The 24,523-nt window shown below is 45.8% G+C and overlaps 1 protein-coding gene across 1 annotated transcript in view; it reads right to left on the minus strand.

Annotated features, from left to right (window-relative positions):
• Window positions 1-24,523, minus strand: part of LOC136844466 (uncharacterized) — a 133,061-nt gene that overhangs the window by 77,156 nt on the left and 31,382 nt on the right. The window lies entirely within an intron of this gene.

The following is a 24,523-nucleotide window of genomic DNA, read 5'->3' on the forward strand; positions in this document are numbered from 1 at the left end:
ACATCATGTCCCCACCACCAAATTTGTCAACCTAATCAGCACTTCATTCTCTGCGGCCGGTCCGCACCGGATCCTTTACCCCAAGAGACTGGAAACCCAGTTCATCTCGGTGGCCCCTCTTCAGAGCACTAGCGGCAGACATTAGCCTGATCACTAGGGCCCAAGTGCCAGCTGGTGCCATGGTTGACGAAGAAACCCGGTGGGAAATGAAGTGGATAGAAGGCCACACCATTACCGTTCCTACGGTCCAACTCCAGGTTACGACACCTTGGGGCATGATACCCCACCGCCTTAGCGTGGTAGGTGGAATTTGGCCCGGAGTGGTCTTCTTGTTGGGTCGGGATCTTCTCTGCGGAAGCCCGTTACCAACGCCACTTCGCAGCCGCGTTACCTCCTCCAAGGAGGCCCCATCTAAAACTCTCAATAAGGTCAAACCCCCACCTTCCGACCACTGAAGTGGTCTGCGGAAGGAGCACAACCCAAACTATTTCAGGCCTAGCCCTCTCCAATTGCGAAGGGCTGGCCCACCAAGAGGTCCTCCCCCTCCACGAAGAGAGATTCAGGAGGAGCAGTACCGCTGCAGGACGTGCAAGCGGGCAGACCACTCCACAAATTGGGTGGGCTGCCCAAACAAGCAACGCCCAGCGGACGCCCCCGAACAAAACTCTCAGAGAGGCTACGATCTCATGCTGGGGCAGGAATCTCTGCCACAGCCAAACACAAGTCGTCCGCGAGGGATAGCACCTCCGGACCCCTCGTCAGGCATGCCTGACCCTCAACTGCTGCCAGTGCCACTTGCGAGCACTGAGCAATGCCAGACTCTGTCCGCCCTGGACGTTGAGCTACCAATTGAGAAGGCCCCTATGCCGGGTCTAAATCGTGAGGTGAATCCTCCTCTGGGAGATTTAGGATTCCCCATGCAGTTGATCATCGCGACTGGAGAGCCTCCAGCACCCGAAACTTCTTTGCCAAATTTGACTCCAGGGGATGAACCCCTGGAGGATCGAAATGGTACCCCATCTTTGGAAGACCAGGAACTGGCCTCCTCGGACGCAGAAGTCGAGATCGCTCTCGCTCCGGTTGTCGCAGCAGCTGGAGTAGGGAGCCCTCCTGCAGCTTTTGAAGTTGCCCCTGACTTCGCGCCCGCTAGCCCTTCTGGCCTGTCCCTGGAGTCGGTGCCCTCATCACCTCCTAGGCCTGCTACTGATAGGCCTTGGAGGAACCCGAAGAAGAAGAAGAAGGGGCGGAAGAGAGCCCAGTAGTTGCCGAGCTATAAGCTCATCCAGGCACTAGTGCCCTCTCGGCACAGTGCCCTACCATCTTAGAGTGATCCTGGTCCCTTGCCCAGAGGGGGAGCCAGTGTGATCTCTTCTCTTTTTATTGTACCTAGCCTAGACCGCCTTAAGTACGGTACGTAAATTTAGTAGCCTTGTTCCTTCCACTTACCACCGAGCCGCAATAATCACGTAAGTAGCATAACTAATTTCAATAATCTTAACTATTGTGAAACGAGCCACGATGCTCATGACACGCATGGCCTAAGACCCATTTATCATATGAGGCAACCCTCATGAATGAACTAGTAATTATTAATTGTATTAAACATAAACCACGTAATTTAGTTAGATCATTAGCTCTTATGTTGGTGCTACGGTCGGGTTAGGATAGGTTAGGCTAGGGAATATCATAGAATGTACCACTAGGCTAGGTCTAAAACACATCATGATTGAAGGAGGTAGCCTATAATAACCGTAAGCATCTTCTAGTACTATTAGAATTAGGTAAAGTAGTGATTATAGCTCGTATCCTATCTAGGGTTAGGTAGTTCTGGAGCTAGGTAGGCTAACCAGGACTAATCTGCTCAGGGGAAGGAGAGTAACCTACGAGAGGCGAACAGCTTGCTTAGTATAGACCTTCACGCCCGAAAAGGGAGTGAAGGCCCTCTTAAGGGGGAGAGCTTTTATAAATATTACTACTGTTCGCCCTCGATGTATTTAGGTGTAGGAATATGAGACAGATGGCGTCCCTGCATAGGCTGGGCAGTTCAAAAACAAAATATGCTATGGCATTAGGGACCTAAGCCTCAGAGAGGGTTTACACTCAATGACCCCTAGTAATGGTGGCCTTAAGCTATCTTCCTCTCTATTCTATGCATTCGGCGATGCCTTTGTCAAGGTCGGATTGCCTGGGGCGGTATGTCAAGAGGCCACCTCGCCTGGCGGTCCCGCGAGCGAGGTCGCAGAGAGAGAGAAACTGTCCCCGAACAAGGGTGGACGCAACGTGCGTGCCAGAACGATCTTCTTTGTTCTTTATCACTTTTACTCCTACGTCTATCTTAATTAGTGAATTGGGAAGACTGCCAGAATCCCGACTCCTGAGGTCCCTCGTATGCGCAACGACTCGACGTTCACGGTAAGTCCGATTCTTGTTGAAGCTTCGTCGATTGACTAGTAACTTTTTCTGTATTTCAAATTTCCTTTGTTCCTCCTTCAGCCACCACTTACGGTCTATGTGTTCACTAAGTCTAGATTAAGCCAAATTATTATATTGTTAGCGTCAACCCCGTTATTCCAGTAAAATACCTAGGATTTAGGGTAAGCAAATCAGTTTAAGTCTCGAGGCTTTCTTCTGCCTAGCGTTCGAATGTTTGGAAGAACCGTTGTGTTTGAAATCTAAAATCATCTTAACGAGTAGAGATCCTTGTATGCGTCCGCAGTTGGAGGACGTTTATTATAAAGTCTTTATTCCTTGAATATTCTTTGTTAAGGTTAATTACCCTTAATTGGCGACCTTTGGCTAATTAACGACTGTCTTTGAGGTTAACTCTTGTCTTCAAGTGGCAGGTTACGTGTATTCTTGGTTTGCAGGGCCGTGAAAATTACGTAAATTGAACAATAAATGATCAGCCGAGACCCTACACGTAACAATATATATAAATTATATATATAATGTATATATATAATATATTATTTATATAATATATTATATATATTTTTATACAGTATATATATATATTATATAATTATATATAATTATATATATATTATATATATTATATATATATGTATATATATATATATATATATATATATATATATATATATATATATATATATATATATATATATATATATATATATATATATATAAGTCATGAGGATGACCTTTGGAAAAGACATATGATGACATGTCAGAGCACTTCCTCTGTAGTCAGTGGTGCTGGTGTTGAGGAATGCCAATTGAATGCATTTGTGCTTTGCTCAGTTAAGATATAGAGAGAGCCAGGCGTTTTAAGCGCATGGGAGAAACGTGACAGAGTGATGGAAACTGTGTGATATCTGTAGGCGGGGTTCGAACATTGAACTGGACGGTGACATCACGTTGCAAGGAAGGGGTTATCAAGATAATGTGTGTTCATATGCGTTCTCTCTCTCGCTAACATTTATATTACAGAGGAACCATAGAATGGGTATTCACTTTGATTTGTGGCTAGTGATCGCTCTTTTGAGCTGTGTTTTGTGAATAAGACAGTCACTGTGAGGAACAGTTTCCTGATGGCCATGGAATGTGAGTAAGATAACTCATTAACAATTGTACCTTTTTTCAGACATTATATGGAATACCCATTTTCTGAGCTCGGCCCCGTGTCACCCGGTGAAATTCCATACTAACACGAATTTCTAGGTATAAATATTGCTAAATATACCAGAGAAAAAGCTTTCAGGAATGCTGGAGTTACTACCCCAGATCAAGCGTCTTCTATATTGAAGACGTCGGTATAACCAAGGGTGAGTGAAAGAATCACAACCACAGAGCCACACTCGATAGACATCCCCATGTCAAAACCCCCAGGGAAGAGCGGGGAGCCGTACCAGCTCCCACACTCACCCGCCCGCCAAGCGGCGACTCCAGCGCCATCTGAACTCATTCCATTTCTAGCACGTGATTTTCTCACTCATTATTTTTGTGCTCGTGCTTTTGGCTGTTTTTTCCTGCTTATCAGCATGTCTTCCAGCAAGTTTACCGTCACCAAGTTAAGTACCATCTTATTGTGGGGTTTTTATGATAAGTTTGGCTGTTTCAACCTGTATCTTAATATTATTCGTGGTTGTTGTTATGACGCAGTGGCGTCCCCGTCAGCCATGTCGAGTTGAGATTCGCCCACCCAGCTTGTTCTGTTTGGGGCTTCTCCTTGTCGTTTACATTTCTTATCATTATTCCCTAGAATTCATCCTGGTGGCGTTTCCTGGGCAGGGGTTGTTTTGGTGTTCCTCTGCATTATTTTTGTCGAACCGCATATCGGGGTTCCTCCATTTGGGTTCCCGTCATTTTCCCGCTTAGGTTTCTCCCCAGGATGTTTTCCGCTTTGACAGTCTTAGCTACATTATTATTATAGTGTGACGTGCTGGTGCTATCAGTCTTTTATTGCTTTGATTTGGTTATGTGGGGGAGCGCCAGATACAGTTTTATTGTTTACTTACCCTGTCGCTCCTCTCAGTTAGGCTATGCGCCTTGCACGAGCACAAGCTTATATTATTATTTTATGTATATATATTATTCTTAGTGATGGTGATTTATTTTTATCTGGTTAAGTTGTGTGGGGTTCCCCTAGCCTGCCTATGTCACGTTAGGCTTGTATTTTGCTTCCTTTGGCCTCCCACTCTCCCTTTTACCCTGAGTTAGGTTAGGTGTGAGGAGGGGTTCAGCAGGTAGAGAGAGTTTCTGTTGTTGTTCCTTCCACTGGCCGTTGTTTGGGTTGTAGAGTGAGACCCCATTGTCCTCCCCCTTCTATGGAGGGGTAGAGGCTCTTTCTGTGGGTGTGTCTCCTCCGTGCTTCCATAGCATCCTCCCCTTTCGTTCGGCTCTGGTTGGTTTTCAGCACGGGAATTTCTCTCCCCATTGTTTCCTCCTTCCTCCCTTTCCTTATTCCCTCCTGTTAGCCTAGGCTATCCTTAGGTACGGGTGCTAGCCTAGGCCACGCCTGGGTGTGGGGCGAGCGCATTGAGGCCTTAGGTCACTATCCCTTCCGTTCCCTTATTCGGAGTAGGCTGTGTTCTTCCACTGCTGGTATTAATTTACTTGGCGTGGTGTGTGTCTGCAGTCGAGCGGGTGAATAATCTTCCCCAGTCTCCTGTTTTCACCTGCTCTGGCCTACTCCCATCCCTACCCCTCCAACCCTCCCCCCCCCCACCTACCCTAAGTCAAGCTCTTTGTCATCTTCTCTTGCGGGTGACGTCAGCTGGCATTCACTCCGAGTTGTGGGGCCTTTTCCTGGTGGAGAGATTCGCTCCCTCCCAGGGCAAGTCCTCGATGGCTTTTTGCTTGGCTCAATGTCTCGTTAACCCGCTCTCCTAGGATCGAGCAGAAAAAGGAACATTCTTAGGGTTATTGGTTCTCGCCTTTTTTTCGCGTTCGCTTGGCGTTCGAGATACTTTAGTTGGGGTTGACTGGCGCTTTCTCCGGCCCTTGTGGTCCTAGCGATGTTTGTTAGCCTCACCCTACTATTGTTCTCTAGCGGTTGAGGCTTGGGATCTCCGGAGGGAGTGGTTCCGACTCCGGAGTATATGGAATTAACCAGTTTTGTTCCCATCCCCTGTATTTTATATATGCATATACACTTGTTTTGTTCCTGGCGGCTCACTCCACCGTTGGACATATTGTTATTACAGGGTCCCTGGTGTCCTACCCTTGGGTTCCGCCGTTTTTATTCCCGGCATCCCTTGTGGTAGGGCCCTGTTGACTCAGCTCTATCGTTCCGCCGGAGTATTCCGGTGGTCGGAGAGCAGCTTGCTTACCACTATAAGTTACTTGCAGGGTAGGCCCATCTCTGACGGGAGTTTTTCTTCCCGCCGGAGTACTCCGGTACTAGGTTTGAAAATACCCGTGCCTGCCTAATTTAAGTTTCTAGAGTGGTAGGTTCATGTACTTTTCACACTTACAGACGTTGTGAGGGGCCGGGCGCCGCCACTCTCCATCAACCCACGGACATGGTGTGCCGGACCCACGCTGGCTGTGCGGTCCGGCTGGATGATCTCGTAGTTTGGCATCCTGGCGGTTTGCGAGGTGTGCTTCGCTCTGTGCAGCAGTGTCCAGGACGAGTCGGTAAGCTTTGACTTTCGTTCTTCACGCTACTTTCAGTCTGATATGTGTTCATATTGTAGGTCATGACTTTTTTGTTACAATATGTTAGAACTGATTCCCTGCTCTCTTTTAGGCTGACGAGTCCTCCAAGAAGGAGGCCTTAGAGTCTCTCCGCGCCTGGGTGGCTGGGTTCGGAAGGAACGTGCCGCCGGGAAACCGTATGTCCTCGACGCTAGTTTGAGGGACCTTTGACCCCGGCGCCCGGATTGCTGCGGCCGTATATCGCGGATCTGGCCACCCTATCATCGAGCAGATCCGGGCCGCACCCAGCCACCTCAAGAGGACCTGTACGCGGAGGTTTCTGAAGACGTCGCCGCATTAGACTTGGACCTGGAGCCGATGAATACGGAGCCGACCAAGGGGTAGGTAGCGAGGTAAGTGAGGCAGCGGGCGGGTCCCCTTTTTGATTCCCCATCTTCCTCTGTGTCTTCCTTTTCAGGATTCACCAAGTCTTCCATCTTGGGGACAGGGCTCCATCTGCTGTCCCAAGTTGAAATTGAAAAATCGTGGAAAAAAGGGCTATAAGTCCTTGTCTTCTCGTAAGGCATCTCCTTCCCCGTCGAAGGCCAAGGTTGTGGAACGTGTGGCCTCCGGGAGCAAACTGAGCACCTCGGGCAAAGGAGCGAGTAAGAGGGCGCCCAAACCCAGCCCTCCTCGCCAGCCTGCCTTTGACCCTGAGGCGTTTGCAGGGATGTTGCTGGAACGCATCTCTTCGGAGGTGGAGGCGAAGCGTTTTTCCAAAATTATGGAAAGACTTCATAGTCAGGAGACTCTGCTGGCGGATATGGCTCGCTCTTGGCGGAGCGCTCCGCAGTCAGAGATCCCTGATACCGCTGACCTCCCTCCTTTCGATGTAGGGAACCCGTGGCGTTTTGCTCTTCGTGCCATTCGTCACGAAGACACTCTGACCATCGAGGGTCTGGGCACGAGGCGTCTGGAGGAATTGGAGTTCTTCCTCCTGATCTCTTGCCCCCTACCCAAGCTTCGTTAGGCTGACGGAGGAAGCCTGGATTTTCAGACAAGGTCCCTAAGGAGACGGTGATCTTCCCTAGGGACCATGCCCAATCTGCTCTGTTGCGCACTCCACGGAGTGGCAGGCAGAGAACACGAAATTGACTCCCTTCAAGGGCAACTACACCATGTTTTCTTTGGGTGATAAGTTGCCCACTCCTGCCTGAACAAAGTTGCTTTGGCAACGGCTCAGGCTTGCTTCGACAGCAAACCCTTGCCTCAGCTGAGGGAGACGGACTCCACATCCCTGGTATTCCCTGGAGGTGAGGAGTTCTGGAAGGACGCCCCGTCCACATTTACAGTGGGTAAATTGGACGCTTTTCTGCGTTATCCTCTCAATTCAGCGAAACAGCTTCCTAAACTCCCGGAAGCTCTCCTGAAGGCGGAGTTTGAGGCAATTAGTGTAGGTTAAGCCGGTCTTTAAACTCCTTGTGCTTAACAGAAGCGGTCGCCTCTCTGTGCAGAGGAGCCTCTGTTTCAGGTTCTGGCTAAATCCCTGTTGGCAGGGTTTCAGTCAGACCTGTATGACTTCATGGTGGCAAAGTTAGAGTGCCACAAATTCATCTTCGCGGATGCCACCATTCGTCATGAGCCTAACAAGCTCATGAAGAGTTCCATCTGGGGGGTTAATCTCTTCCCAGAGGACGAAGTCTCCCGCATCCTGAGCGAGGCTACCAGGGCCAACCAAAGCCTACGCTCCGTTTGCTAGTATCTCCGCCTTCAAGCCGGAAGACCCCGATCTGGCAGCTCCCAGAGTAAGTCTGGGAAAAGTTTCAGAAGGCACAGGAGGCCTCAACACCAGACAGTGGTTCAGGCTGTCCCAGTCTCGGCGGTGGCCAACCTCCACCTCCAAGGCTCAACCCCAACAGTACGTGCTGGTTCAACCAGCCCAATCCCTTGCTGCACCATCGTGACGCCTCCTCTCCGGCGTACAATCCCACCTGTGAGGGCCGTGGGGTCTTTCACGGCCTTAATAGAAGCGCAAGGGGGGGCAGAGGTCGAGCCCCATACAGAGGCAAAGCTGGATCTGCCTCCCGGGGAAAATCAGGCCGTGGTAGAGGAAACAAACCCGCTTCCTCCCACTGAGACCAGTCAGGTAGGTGGTCGCCTTTACTGGTTCAGAGACCAGTGGTCCTTCAGTCCTTGGGCACACAGCATTGTGTCCAAGGGTCTGGGTTGGAGCTGGATCAAGGATCCCCCTCCCCTGACCAGATTTTACCAACCCCCTTCCAAAGCCCTATAGGATTTTGTGACGGAGCTTCTCAACAAGAGAACAATAAAGGAAGTAAGGCACCTCAAATTTCAAGGCAGGTTGTTCACCGTTCCAAAGAAAGATTCCGATCAGCAAAGAGTGATTCTAGATTTGTCGCGTCTAAATCGCTACATAAGATGCGACAAGTTTCGCATGCTTACGGTGGCTCAAGTACGGACTCTACTGCCGCGTGGAGCCGTCACCACCTCTATCGATCTTTCAGACGCTTTACTATCACGCCCCGGTTGCGCTTGGAACTTTCTCCCTTCCTGGGTTTCAGACTCGGGAAACAAGCCTACCCTTCAGGGTCATGCCTTTCGGACTCAATATAGCCCCAGGATTTTTATGAAACTGGCGGAAACAGTCGTTCAGCAAATACAGTCCCGGGGGATCTCCCTGGCGGCTTACCTGGATGATTGGATAATCTGGGCTCCAACAGTACAGGAGTGCCGGAAGGCTACAGCCATAGTGATGAAGTTCCTGGAGTCGTTAGGCTTTCGGTTGAACAGGGAGAAGTCCCGCCAGACTCCGGAGTCCCGGTTTCAGTGGCTGGGTCTCCAGTGGGACCTGTCTCATTACAGGCTATCCCTCCCCGCCGTCCAAGCGGAAGGAGATAGCCGCCGCTACCAGGAAATTTTTGAAGGACAAAGCAGCATCCCGCCGGTCTCAAGAGAGAATTCTCGGCTCCCTTCAGTTCGCCTCAGTGACGGACCTGCTCTTAAAAGCGAAGCTAAAAGATATAAACAGAGTGTGGCGGAGACGAGCCAATGTCAGGCTCAGAGACAGAGTCTCTTCAATCCCGCGAATCATGAAGACAAGGCTTCGACCATGGTCCACAACCAGTGGCCTGTCGAAGTTGGTCCCACTCCAATATAAAGTTTGCTGCAAAAAAGGGAGCAAACATTGACCCCGTCAACACTCTGTTTCTAGAATCTGATAAGAGGGATTCTACTCTCAGACAGTATGATTCAGCAGTCAAAAAATTAGCATCCTTTTTGAAGGCATCTGAAGCTCAAACTATGACTACTAACCTAGCGGTTACTTTCTTTAGATCATTGTTTGAAAAAGGCCTTGCCCCGGCCACTATTACTACAGCTAAATCAGCCTTAAAGAAGGTATTTTTGTATGGTTTCAAAATCGACCTTACAGATTCATACTTCTCCTCCATCCCTAGAGCATGCGCCCGTTTGAGGCCGGTAACACGCCCACATTCTGTTACCTGGTTCCTCAACGATGTTCTGAAATTAGCCGCTGATACTGATAACTCACAATGCTCTTATCTAGATCTGTTGAGGAAAACCTTGTTTCTGATTAGCTTGGCTTCAGGTGCCAGAATTTCAGAGCTATCGGCTCGCTAGAGGTGATGATCATGTTGATTTCCTCCCGTCCGGAGAAGTCCTCCTTTCCCCTGATCATAGGTTCCTAGCTAAAAATGAAGACCCCAGGACAGGTGGTCCCCCTGGAAGGTGGTGCCTCTTCCTCAGGACCAATCCTTATGTCCAGTATATACCTTAAAGTCTTATCTACAAAGAACTCCACAGTGTAAGTCGGGTCCTCTTTTTATCAGGGAAAAAGGTGGAACTCTTTCGTTGAATGCTATAAGACAGCAAATTCTGTATTTTATTAAACAAGCCAACCCGGATTCAGTCCCAAAGGTTCATGATATCCGTGCGGTAGCTACCTCTACTAATTATTTTCATAATATGGATTTTGCTGAACTTACCAAGTATACGGGATGGAAATCACCTCTAGTGTTTAAACGCCACTATTTAAAAATCACTCGAAGCCCTGAAATTTTCTACAGTGGCTGTGGGGAGTGTCATTCCCCCACCTTAATTATTCTTAATCCTTTTCCTTCCCCCCCGCCCGCCTGCCTCATTTATTTCTCTGCCTGCCTTTCTGGATCAATCATGCCTCACTGCCTTGCTCCTCATAATCGATGCTAGTATTACCCTGGTTATTGTTTGTCTTGGTGATTGGATTTTGATATGGTGTGAATTTAGATTAAGATAGAAGCACTGGAGCGGTTTTTATTTTGCTTCATGTACCTCAATTCCTGATTTTGTATATATCTCATTGTTCTTAGATTTAAATTTGTATTTACCTGTTTATACCATTATATTGTGGGTGTCTTTTATTCCACCCCTAATTATATTGTATTTTTGTCATTGTGTATTGCTCTTAGACTTAAGTTTACATATTCTTCATTGTGTCTTTATATTGTTGGGTGTGTGTTGTTCCACCCGTACTTACCTGTTATTAAATCTATTTTTCCTTGATGAGATATCATAATTAAATCTATTTTTTCATAGCGTGTGTTTTTGTTCTAATCACCTTTTGTTTTCTTTTGTAGCTTTGCAGTCTTGGCATGATTCTCTGTCACTATTTCACCGGGTGACACGGGGCCGAGCTCAGAAAAGGGATTTTGACAAAGGAAAAATCTATATCTGAGGGAGGCCCCGTGTCACCTGGTGACCCTCCCAGGAGCTGGTTTACCCCCCCTACTTGCACATGCCAAGCCTGGGGGTGGGCTAGTCTGGAATGAGTTCAGATGGCGCTGGAGTCGCCGCTTGGCGGGCTGGTGAGTGTGGGAGCTGGTACGGCTCCCCGCTCTTCCCGGGGGTTTTGACATGGGGATGTCTATCGAGTGTGGCTCTATGGTTGTGATTCTTTCACTCACCCTTGGTTATACCGACGTCTTCAATATAGAAGACGCTCGATCTCGGGGTAGTAACTCCAGCATTCCTGAAAGCTTTTTTCTCTGGTATATTTAGCAATATTTATACCTAGAAATTCGTGTTAGTATGGAATTTCACTGGGTGACACGGGGCCTCCCTCAGAAATAGATTTTTCCTTTGTCAAAATCCCTTTTATGTTGCAGTGAAACCCTTCTGTTTTTTATTATGCCTTTTTCCATTTTAAGTGTTTATTTTTTATACAACATTCCAGGATTCCAATATAATGTAATGCTCTTCTTACAGGAGACTCGAACATTTTCCTGGAAGGACAAATCTTTGGGAAGTGGTGTTATTATCTTACCAACTATATGACTTGTATTGTGGTCGTTACGACCTTATTGTATTGCTTGATGACAGGGGGGTCATTGACTGTTATGGTTTGGTGTAAAATAATATCCATACTGGTTTGGGGAAAAGTATTCCCTATAATAAAGTGTTCCTTTGATAGGGAGTGTGAGTCACTCCATTTCTTGATCGTAGTTTTTGAAGAGTTACTTTTGTTAAATTTGTTAATAAAGTCTAATTTTCTATCTCAGTGTCTCATTCCAGTAGGCCTTTGTGTAAAGATAGGTTTAGAGAGAATCTTGTGATGATGAAAAGAGAAGGGATCTGCTGACCCAGGTAAGGCTACAGCTACCAGAAGCATCTCAAGGAAGGTGAGATGCTAAATTCTGTTCTTAAAATAGATACTTCAGTATAAAGACAGCCCTCGAACCGGGCTGGATAACATATATATATATATATATATATATATATATATATATATATATATATATATATATATATATTATATATATATTATATATATATTATATATATATTATATATATATATATATATATATATATATATATATATATATATATATATATATATATATATATATATATATATATATATATATCTCAACATCAACAGATTATTATAATCATATTTTTTGCTCCTCTGCCATTTTAGAAGTGATACTTTTTTAAATACATCTCTTACATTGAATGATAATTGTGAAGTACAGGTTTGCTTATATATATATATATATATATATATATATATATATATATATATATATATATATATATATATATATATATATATATATATATATATATATATATATATATATATATATGTGTGTGTGTGTGTGTGTGTGTGTGTGGTGAGCAAAGTTACAGCCACAAAGGAAAGAGTGAAACAATGAAATGCTAAGTAAGTACTTTCGTCTTATTACCAAGACATGGTCATAGAAACTAAAGATATACAGAGACAAGGGTGTATGTATATGGTGGGTATAAGTCCTAAGGGAATACAAAAAGGTTTGGAGATCACAAAACAGTCAACAGATTAACATCGAAATCTACTGGGTGTTCTTTATTTTGTCTTTCAAATCCTTCTGGAACATTTGTTTTATTAAAGAGTCAAAAGAAAATAATCCTGGGCATAAATTACGTTAACCAGGTCACCTGTTTCATAACAGATTCCAACAAGTTCATGGAAATAGTTTCATGGAAATAACAATATAATTTAAACAATAGTACTAATACATACATACATACACAAACACACATGCACATGTATATATAGTATATGTGTAAGAGCCAACGCTGCCTCTTCCAAACACGTGTGTGTTCGTGTGTTCGTCAGTCGTCATCATCGGAATGGACAGGACAAAACAGGAGCATCTCGTTTTCTTTCTCTACAGGAACGCGATTTCAAGCATACAATATTTCCGTCTGTTTCTCCCTAAGCATTGTTGTCTTAATGTATGTACAATCACCACTACTTGCATTGCCATGCAAGCATTCTAATCATGTACTCATAATGTTCCAACGAATCTTCTGTATCAAACTGTACGTGTGTTTCTGTTTGTGAAGACGCCAAAAGTCTCTCCATTTCACATTTATTATGCTGTTGCATTGTATCCATTAATCTGTCTTGAATCTCATGCAATTGGCCATATGTAGAATTTCCTGGCCTTTCCACTGATGTATGTTTCATCACCGTATTTTAATCATGTCTCTTGATATCGCCATCTGTTTGTCTGCCGACAAATACAGATGTCTGAACCTTTTATGTCTGTTTTACCTGTCTGTGTGTAGACGCTACATTACCGCTCACACGCGTCAATAACATCTTCGAAGATTCTGTACATTTATCTCAGTAAGGAACTACCAATAAACCAGTAAACACCCAGCCAGTATGTCACTCATACCCCAGTCCTTACACTGGTGACCCCGGAGTGACCCGAAGGACCCAGCCGACCCAAGATGACAACCCACGCGCCGACAGACCCTTCGCCGCCTCGCTGTTTCCCGCCGTTCCTGAGTTCTCAGTAGAAGTCCGACCCTCCGAGATGACCCACCCCACCACCGGAGCCCTGGACGCCTCCTCCAGGAAACCTGAAGCCGCCCCCGCACTCGTACTGGACGAGCTGACCAAGGAAGGACCAGCCACGTCATCCTTCAGCCTGCTGCTGCCCCTCTCGAGCGGGCCACCAAGGATCAGCCGCCGTCATCCTTCAGCCCTCGAGCCGGCCACCGAAGGATCATCCGACGTCACCCTTCAACCCGCTCCCGTCCTCCTCGAACTCCTGCTGGCCGGTGCCGCCCTTCAGCCTCCTAGCCCAAGCCCTTCGAGCCAACTACAATTGTCGGCAAGACAATTTCCGCATCGATGCCTCGCTTGTGGGGGGAACATTGTAAGAGCCCGTCGCCCCGACGCCGTCTCTTCCAAACAATCAGACGTTACACATGTCTTGGGGGAGAGTACTTGTAAGAGCCAACGCTGCCTCTTCCAAACACGTTTGTGTTCGTCAATCGTCATCATCGGAATGGACATGACAAAACAGGAGCGTCTCGTTTTCTTTCCCTACAGGAACACGATTTCAACCATACAATATTTCCGTCTATTTCTCCCTAAGCATTGTTGTCTTAATGTATGTACAATCACCACTACTTGCATTGTCATGCAAGCATTCTAATCATGTACTCATAATGTTCCAACGAATCTTCTGTATCAAACTGTACGTGTGTTTCTGTTTGTGAAGACGCCAAATGTCTCTCCATTTCACGTTTATTATGCTGTTGCATTGTATCATTAATCTGTCTTGAATCTCATGCAATTGGCCATATGTAGAATTTCCTGGCCTTTCCACTGATGTATGTTTCATCACCGTATGTTAATCATGTCTCTTGATATCGCCATCTGTTTGTCTGCCGACAAACAGAGATGTCTGAACCTTTTATGTCTGTTTTACCTGTCTGTGCGTAGACGCTACATTACCGCTCACACGCGTCAATAACATCTTTGAAGATTCTGTACATTTATCTCAGTAAGGAACTACCAATAAACCAGTAAACACCCAGCCAGTATGTCACTCATATCCCAGTCCTTACATATGTGCATGTATTATGTATGTATTAGTACTATTGTTTAAATTACACTGTTGTTTTCTGCACATAAAATAAAGTTTATGATAATATTTGTAATAATATTTCAACTTTCCCTGTATAAATTAAACATTTTGTGTGCAAAAAAGTTGAAAATTGTACTCTTACTTGGCTACAGAAATGTAGTTTTAAGGACCTATTCTGCTTTAACGGATCATAGACCCACTGTACAGTATACTAGGCTATATACCAGTGCAGGATGCTGTGTATGCAACATAGTTGCTTTTTACCTTTGTAAACTCGTGTTGCATAACTTGAACAATTGCTTTACATGTCTCTGGGACTATATGCTCCAAGGAACGACTTGTTGCGTGGAAGCGAAGTGCTGCCAGCAACCTCTCTTACAGTGATATTGGTTGTCTCGTGCAAGTGTGCTTATTCTTGTACGATTTTATAAGAGAGGAGACCATATATAAGAATTCCTGTTGGTCTGCTCGTCCATTCTCGGGTAGTTAAACCAGTCACCAAGGTAAAGTTTCAATTTATTAAATAAATAAGCATGAGATTATTCATTTCTCTTCTCCAACCATATATATATATATATATATATATATATATATATATATATATATATATATATATATATATATATATATATATATATATATATATATATATATATATATATATATATATATATATATATATATATATATATATATATATATATATATATATATATATATATATATATATATATATATATATATATATATATATATATATATATATATATATATATATATATATATATATATATATATATATATATATATATATATATATATATATATATATATACAGGCAGTCCCGGTTTCACGACGGTTCCAAGCTTCGGCGTTCGAGGTTACAAACGCTTTTCAAATATATTCATCAGAAATTATTTTCCGGCTTACGACGCATGTTCCGGGGTTTCGACGCGTCGTACGCCGATCCGACGGAAGAAATATGGCACCAAAACAGCAGAATAATCATAATTTGAAGGTTTTTTTGATGTAAAACTCAATAATAATGCAGTTTACATCGTTTTCAATGTACCCAGTGCATTAAAAGTAAGGTTTTCTTATGATTTTTGACGATTTTGGACGATTTTCCGGCTTACGACGATTTTCGGGCTTACGACGATTTTCGGTTTACGACGCTGCGTAAGAACGGAACCACCGTCGTAAACCGGGGACCGCCTATATATATATATATATATATATATATATATGCATATGGGTATGGGTATGGTACACATATGGGTATGGGCATGGGAATGGTATGGTATGGGTATAGAATGGATATGAGCATAGGTATAGGTATGGGTATGGTAAGGATATGGGTATGGTACAGGTATGGGCATATTTATGGATGTGGATATGGGTATGGTACAAATATGGGTATGGGTATGGTATGGATATGGGTATGGGTATGGTACGGATATGGGAACTAGCAAATGCGAGCGATAGCAAGCATCTGCTAGTGTATGAATATATATATTTATGTATATACACGCTGGTAAAAATTAATATTCTGGTCCTTACTTGACCAGACAAGGATAAAGGTGTCGTCATTTTAAATGTCTGATTATCAACCGCCATGGTAGTTGGCGGTTAGTAAAACCCAGGAACTCGTAGTACACAAAACCCCGACTTTGGCCCTCTATAACTCTGGAAATATTCAACCGACTGGGATGAAACTCTGGCTTTAGAGGTTTCCCGCTACGGTCTCTAATCGTGCCAAGTTTCATCGAAATCCATTAAACCGTTCCAGAGATCCAGATATCGATTTTTGGCGTTCAGGGGATGTGGTAGTGGGTGGGTGGGTGGGTGAGCATCCTAACATACCTGTGGAGCAATAACGGTAAAAGATACAGCCATGAAACTTAGTTTTCCTGAAAGCTTGTATTCTGGAGGGGTGTTTTTCGGGCTTCGTTTTTTAAAATGAATTTTAAAGGTACAGTGGGCCAGTCAGATTAGCCCTCAAAATTCAAATTTCCTGATGCTCAAGTATGGACTGCTCACAACATTGAAAGAGACGCCATTTTCTTAATGTGTGTAAAGAGCGAGTGGCATTAGGAGAAGTTAATTAGTTGTGTCCTCCCCTCTCCTTCCCTCTTCCCTACCCCTACCTTTCCCTCCTCCATCCCCCTCCCCATTCCTCTCCCCTCCCCCTTCACATTCCCTTCTGTCCCTGAGCACAAGATCAAGTGTTAATTTAGCTGTGTCCCCCCTCCCCTTCCCTCCCCTCCCTTTCCCTCTTCCATCCCCTTCCCTCTTCCATCCCCTTCCCCTCTTCCATCCCCTTCCCCTCCCCATCCTCTCCCCTCCCCTTCCCTCCCCTCCCAAGCACAAGGTCAAGTGTTAATTTAGCTGTGCCCTCCCTCTCTCCTTACCACTTCCCTCCCCTCCCTTCCATCCCCTCCCCCCTTCCCTTCCCCCCCCCCCCCTCCCTCCTCCTCCTCCTCCTCCTCCCCTCCCCTCCCCTCCCCTCCCCTCCCTTCCTTCCTCCCCCTCCCCTCACCTTCCATCTTCCATCCCTCCCCTTCCCTCTTCCATCTCCCTCCCATCCCTCTTCCCCTCTCTATTTCCCCTCCCTATTCCCCCTCCCCTCTCCATTCCCCTCTTCCATTCCTCTCCCCTTCCTCCTCCCCTCTCACTCATCTTCCCTCTTCCCTCCCTTTCCCCTCCACTTCCCCCTTTCCCTTTCCCTCCCCTTCCCTCTTGCATCCCCCTTTCCCATCTCCTCCCCTCTCACGCCGAGGAATACAATGAGAACTAGGGTGACCTGAGGTCAATAACATTTGACAATAAATACAATAAACAAACACACTTTGAGTTACACAAATGGACAATAACGGAGTTGAATACATTCTGATACCTGAGAAAAAGAAACACATAACATACAAGTTGGTAGCTGGTAAATATTTACATAAATCATTTTAAATGATTGGGTATGGCTGAATCTGCGTGACCCGTTATCCTAGGAGCGGCGATCCTAGGAGAGGCAAAGAAAATGGGTCCCCACCACAGAAAACCTGCTTAGCGGGGACTTTACAAATACTCCCCCCCCAATATTCCTTGGCATGACGTCAGTCCGCTGCTATATAAACCGCCTATATCCTCAATAAAGTAGCAGTAACCTTATCCTGCTCGTTTCTTTTGCACCTCTTAAAAATCAGTCAATACCAAGTTCTGTCTTCTTTGACCTCACAATTGGTGAACCCGGAATGATGGTAAACACAGCGGTATTGGCTTCGCCATTAACGGACTCACTACAGCCACTTTACTTTCAGAGAGCCTTTAACGGAACCATACGGAGACAAAGTCTAGACCTCTGAAAGCTCCTTCCTCGGAGAACACCCACGCCACTAATGGCCTAATTACGGCATACCTTCTTCAGGTACGTACTGGCATTCTCGAACGGTTTGGCCCTGCCATTTACAATTCACGTTGACCGTATTCTGAAGTCATTAACGGAACCACATGGCATATAGTTTTGACTTCTGACGAGCCCCAAAATGTCAGACACTGAAGTAGAAAGTTGTTCCGAGGACACACAGATCCTCTGCATCCCCTTCTTGCCTTCGAAGGCAGCAATAACCCAGGCGATGAAACTGCCACCGTTCTCGCGGCAAAATACGGCATCCTGGTTCCTACGGACAGACGTCCATTTCTGTGTAGTTAAAATCACGGATAAGGAAACCAAAACGGACGTCACCATGACAACGCTGCCGAAGGAGGTCTTCAACAGAATCACCCCATGGTTGGACTCGCAGCTGGGCAAACTCAAGTACAAAGACCTACGAAAGGAACTCATTGACACATACTCCATGCCCATCCCAGAGAAAGCCCATCCCGCCCTTCACCTGATGAACCAGCCCCCAGGGGACGCATCACCCAGGGACGCCTGAGACGAACTACAAGGTCTCCTGATGCTGCCAGGCTTTGACTCAGACGGACGGAGGAGGGAGATCAGCTTGTTGCGGGAAATATTCCCGTGGCGCCTTCCACAGGAGGTGAGGGCACAAATCATGGAAGCAGACGAGCGCTCAATGGACGAATTGCTGAGTGTCGCACACAAACTCCACGAGGCAACCAAGGCCTCCAAGCGCACCGCAACACCTGCAGCCTGCAGCCTGGTAGCAGAAGCAGCCGAAGAGGGGGACACGAAAACAGTATGCAGGAAGAAGGTGCCGCCGCAGCAGCAGAAGACAAGGACAAATCCAGCCTGGTATTACTTCCATCGGAGGTTTGGAAAGGACGCCAAGAATTGCAGAGCCCCCCCTGTTCTTTCACAAAAAACTAGAAAGGCGGCCACCCATAGCCGCAGTGGCCGCAAACCTTAGAGGATCCCAGACAGTAGGATTCTTCATCCACGACGCCATATTGGGACGAAGGATGCTGATAGACACGGGGGGACTATGCGGTCGGAGGACTGCGACCGCATGTCTGGTGCCACAGCCGCACTAGTGGCTGCAAATGGAAGTCCCATCCACTGCTACGGAACTCAGACCCGCAGAATATCTATCCTGGGCCATAAATATGAATGGCTCTTCGTCATCGCGGATGTCAAGTTTCCCTTACTAGGCGCCAATTTCCTTGCACAATACAGACTGCTAGTAGACGTCGGCCGAAAACGCCCGCTGGATACCAGAACCTGCCACTCCCGACCATTCTCAGCTGGACCGGGAATGCCTGCCATATTCTCCATCTCATCGAACAAATACAGCGCCCTCCTGCACGAATTCCCAGATATCTTCAAGCCAGAACTGCATCAGGTGCCAGGTACCCAGGCCAAACACAGCATCCATCATCACATCTCCACCACAGACCTGCTGACACATGCCAAGTTCCGCCGCCTGCCGCTCAAGAAACCCCAGGATGCTAAACGAGCATTTGCTGAGATGGAAAGGATGGGTATCTGCAAAAAGCATCGAGTCCATGGGCATCCTCCCTCCACATGGTGAAGAAACCAGATGGTTCTTGGAGGCCCTGTGGGTACTATCGTCGGCTGAACCTAGTGACAACACCGGACCACTATCCCCTGCCAAACATGCAAGACCTAACAGGTGCCCTGCACGAGGCCAGTATATTCACAAAAATGGATTTGCTCATGTCCTATTTTCAGGTACCAGTATACCCCGACAACGTTCCGAAGACAGCCATCATCACGCCGTTCGGGACATATACCTTCTCCTACTCCACCTTCGGCCTCAGGAACACTGGGGCCACATTCCAATGCCTGATGGACAGCATCTTGGGGGACCTACCTTTCTGCATCTGCTATGTGGTCGACATCCTGATCTTCTCCAGGTCCCCGGAGTAGCACCTGGGTCACGTCTGGGCTGTACTGAAACGGCTTCAGGAGAACGGAGTGGTCGTCAGATTCAACAAATGTACCTTCGGAGTGGAGAAGGTAGACTTCCTGGGACATGAGGTCTCTCCGATAGGGTTCTGCCCCATGGCCTCCGAGGTGGATGCAGTGAAGGATTTCCAACACCAAAAACGATCAAGTCCCTGCAGGAGTTCCTCAGCATGGTCAAGAACAGATGAAGGCAGCCCTTGCCAAAGCCACCACCTTAACATATCAAGACCCACCGCCCCCCTGAGACTTACCACCGACGCACGCAACGTCGCTTGTGGAGCTGTGCTGGAGCAGATAGTAGATGATTCCCCCCACCCCCTTGCATTTTTTAGCTGCAAGTTAAAGCCGCCGGAGACCCGCTATCGTGCATTCAACAGGGAACTGCTGGCAATCTACCAAGCCGTGCAGCACTTTAAGTACCTCTTGGACGGCAGCCCATTCACCATCCTAACAGACCACAAGCAGTTGGTACATGCATTCATGAAGGCGGGAGACGCATGGTCGGCAAGACAGCAGTGACACCTGGTTGCTATCTCCAAATTCGGATGCACCATCAGTTACATCCCAAGCAAGAAGAACCCGGTAGCCGACGCCCTGTCAAGGATTGAAATAAATTCAGTCCACCTGGGCATAGACTAAGAAGACCTGGCGAAGGAACAGGCTGCAGACCCAGAAACGGCAGCTTACTGCACGGCACTTATCGCACTTAGGTGGGAAGGCGTGCCAGTAGGTGGATCCGGATCAGCACTTCTCTGTGACACCAGCACAGGCCACCCGCGCCCCCTGATACCCGCAACACGAAGAAAGCAGACGTTCAACATCATCCAGGGATGTCCCATCCATCAGGGCGAACAACAATGTGCCTGATGACAGAGAAATTTATGTGGCACGGGATCAGGAAGGACGTACGAGAATGGGCGGAGAACTGCATACCGTCAGACAAGTAAGATCACCTGGCACATGGAATCAGGCATTGGAGACTTCCCTCAACCACGATGGCGTTTTGGGCACATCCACGTAGATGTTGTAGGTCCTCTGCCGCAATCAGGGATCAGGGGACACCAGATACCTCCTAACAGTCATAGACCGTTCCACAAGATGGCCAGAAGCAACCCCAATGGTAGAAGCATCAACAAGCGCCTGCACAGAAGCCCTACTGTCAAGTTGGATAAGCCGTTTCTGTGTGCCGGATTATATAATTACAGACAGGGGCCTGGCATTCTTGTCGGAACTCTGGGTCTCCCTAGCACACCTGATGGGGACAACACTCCACAGTACGACGGCATGCAACCCTGCGGCCAACAGTATGGTGGAAAGGACCCACTGTTCATTGAAAACAGCTCTGATGGCATGTTGCACTGATGAGAATTGGAAGGCGCAGCTACCCTTGGTCCTGCTGGGTCTCTGCACCGCACCAAGGGCAAACGGCAAGAAATCTCCCGCAGAAAAAGTCTGCAGCACAGCATTGGCCATACCTGGAGAATTCTTCCCCATGGAGCCGGACGACCCGGATACACTCCTTCCAAGACTAAGAGAAATTGCAAAGAAGTTCGCGCCCTGCTAGAAGACTTTCGCGGACAGGACCCGTAACTTCAGCCCAGAAGACCTAAAAACCTGTACACATGTCTTCATGAGGAATGACACCCACGGCTCACCCTTGACCAGACCACATAGAGGACCATGCTGAGTCGTCAGTGGAACATCCAAGGCCTACCTCATCAACATCCATGGGTGGGAAGACTGGATATCTATTGACAGGTTAAAGCCAGACTTCCTAATGGACAACGGGACCTGGGAGGAAACTGGCAGACGTCCCAGAATTCCTCCACAAAACGAGACCTCGGATGAAGAAATTGGCATCCTGAAACGAGGTCAAGGACATTCCAAGGGCTGTACTAAGGATGTCATCTGCCCGGCAAAACCGCAGGAGACCTCGGCAGTCGAAACCGCCCCACAACCGCAGATATCAAGAACTCAGGGTCAGCTCCTGCTCCCAAGAAGATACCGTGATTAACATTCAACAGATCTTCCAGTCATTATTTTACAATAATTGTCTTGGGGGGAGTACTTGTAAAGACGTCTTCTTTACCCGTTAATTACGATCATGTATTGCATCTATGAACGCAGCAGGAATCTCATGTATATATTTGTATGTAGAATTTCCTGGCCTTTTCGCCAATATATATTTTACCACTGTGTGTACATTATGTCTCTTGTTATTGTTATTTGATTGACTGTTAACAAACACAAATTGCTCTCACTCAGCGTGCAGGCCATGGAGACCTGGGGTTGGGCACCACGTTTCCATCCGCACACTGCTATGTATACCTTATGCCCAGATAATAAATCAATCAGTACCCAGTTCTGTCTTCTTTGACCTCACAATGACCATCTATGCACCTTAACACCTCGTGTGACCAGTTTGCCACTTAATGACCTCGTCAAGGAACAGGAGACATTAGTGGAGGAAGGAGAGGACTTGTAAGCTCTCCATGCAAGTTTTTAAAAATATGGCTCACATACACAGTTTTGGCATTGCTAACAGGAAAGAGAGAGATTAAGTTTTGTTTTTATTTTGTGTAGACAATACTGTTAATTATTTTGCATTTTGTTTTAAGCATAGTGTATATATATAGCACTGTGAAGAGACAAAATAGAAAAACAGGTACAAACTTAGTGTTTTGCTTTTGTACAGTATGATAGTGCACTGTATGTAAAGTACCTACCATACTGTGTCGTATAAAAGTATAAAGTGAACATGTACTGTACAGTACTGTGAAGTTAAAATATAGAGAAAAAAGGCTGGAACTTACGGTTTTACATACATGCAGTTCTGTATAGTCTACTGTATAGATAATTAATGGATTACTGTACTTATATGTAACTATAAGAGAGAGAGAGAGAGAATGAGAGACCTAATTTTATCCTTCATTGTGACTGACCATATAGTTACAGATATTCTCACCCTGACATAGCCTCCAGGAACATGAGAATGATTCTTAATAACTCCCTCTTGTTTACAGCAGGCATAGTTTGTGCACCTATTTTCCTTGCTTCTCAAGCAGTAGCACTTCTACAGATTCTATAGCAACCTTAGTACCCTTTATCATGTGTGTAGGTTATCCAGCAAAACTTTATAGCCAGCTGCTGCCATTCCAGGTTGTTGACCTAGTCAACTCCATTATCCCTTCAGTTGGTGGCTTTGTCCTCTTCTTAAGACTATGCGAGAAGTTGTAATCTCTACCATTATGGCTGAAGTTCCACCATGTTGTAGGTATTGAAACTTTTGTGATCCCTATGTGGATTCTTTAGTATAGTTGAAGAGGTTCACCCAGCACTTCAGGGAGGTGGTGTGGGTTGCTCAGACCTAATTTAGATCTCTCCTTGGTTCTCAAGTCTTATGAAGACTCCATACAAATCACTTCAAGAAGTGTCTTTACTGGTGTTTGCAACTGTGAGATGAATCATTGAGAGTCATGTGCTGTCTGGAAATGACACACAAACACACACACACACACACACACACTGGAAAATGGTCATCAATGGGGTGTTATTTATATTTGCCTTCAAAGTAACAATCCAGGTGCCCAGGACTAGTTCCACTTCACCCTGCACAAGTAGGGAAGTTGACCTTCTGCTCCGCCCGGAGTTGGTTGTCAGACTTTATCCGTTTAGTACCAGAGACTTCAGAGGTGACAACTTATTGTTCCTCAAAGGGCAAAGGAAGAAGTTAGTTGCTAATAACATGATCTCATGTTAGCTGAGACAGATCCTTATGAGTGCCTACTGTACTCCTGTTGCCTTCAAATATAATTTGAATTGTTTTATATATGGGAGCATATATCTGACATGCCAGGCTACCTTTACAAGAAAAACATTGTATTTGAGGGTCATCACTCAGTTATGGTATGATTTGTATTCACTGTGAGCAGTAAATATGGCAGGCCTTATTTGCCCTTAAGGGAGGACTGGAATTCATCATCATTGACTTCTTCTAGCCAATTTTCACCCTTTATCCAGGGCTCCTGTGAGAAACATAGGCATCTAAGGTTATTAGCTACTACTTCTCATGGATTGAACCTTTACTATGAGCAAAACTTTGTTGCCAGAACCTTGTTCCTGACTTACACCAGTTCCCAATTGCTCTTTTAGATTCTACAGGCATATTGGCTTTCAGTCTAAAAAGCAATTCTGGTGCATATATGATTGATAGGGTTTTGATGAAACAAACCTTGTTTTCATAACACAAAACATTTTCAAACAAACCCATTAATCATAAAAGGAACACCCTCGTTCCAACTCCACGAATTTGGCTGTCTCATTGACATTTTACATTGAAAAGTAAAGAAGATGAATGAGGGATACTTTTGAATCCAGGTTGCTCATGCAGTGCAATACTATCTTTTTCTGTCTGTTAGACACAAGACTGTTGAACCTGAGGAATGTCGGACCACAGATGGTTTAGTATAAAAAAAACTTGGTCTGTTGTAAAAACTAGTTTTCTCATGATTACGGTAATTTTTAAAAAAGTGGTTCAAAATTAAAATGGACTCTGTTTAATGAATTAATAAGTTATAAATTATAGGTGC

The sequence above is a fragment of the Macrobrachium rosenbergii genome, chromosome 12 (assembly GCF_040412425.1).
Source record: "Macrobrachium rosenbergii isolate ZJJX-2024 chromosome 12, ASM4041242v1, whole genome shotgun sequence".
NCBI classification, from domain to species: Eukaryota; Metazoa; Arthropoda; class Malacostraca; order Decapoda; family Palaemonidae; genus Macrobrachium; species Macrobrachium rosenbergii.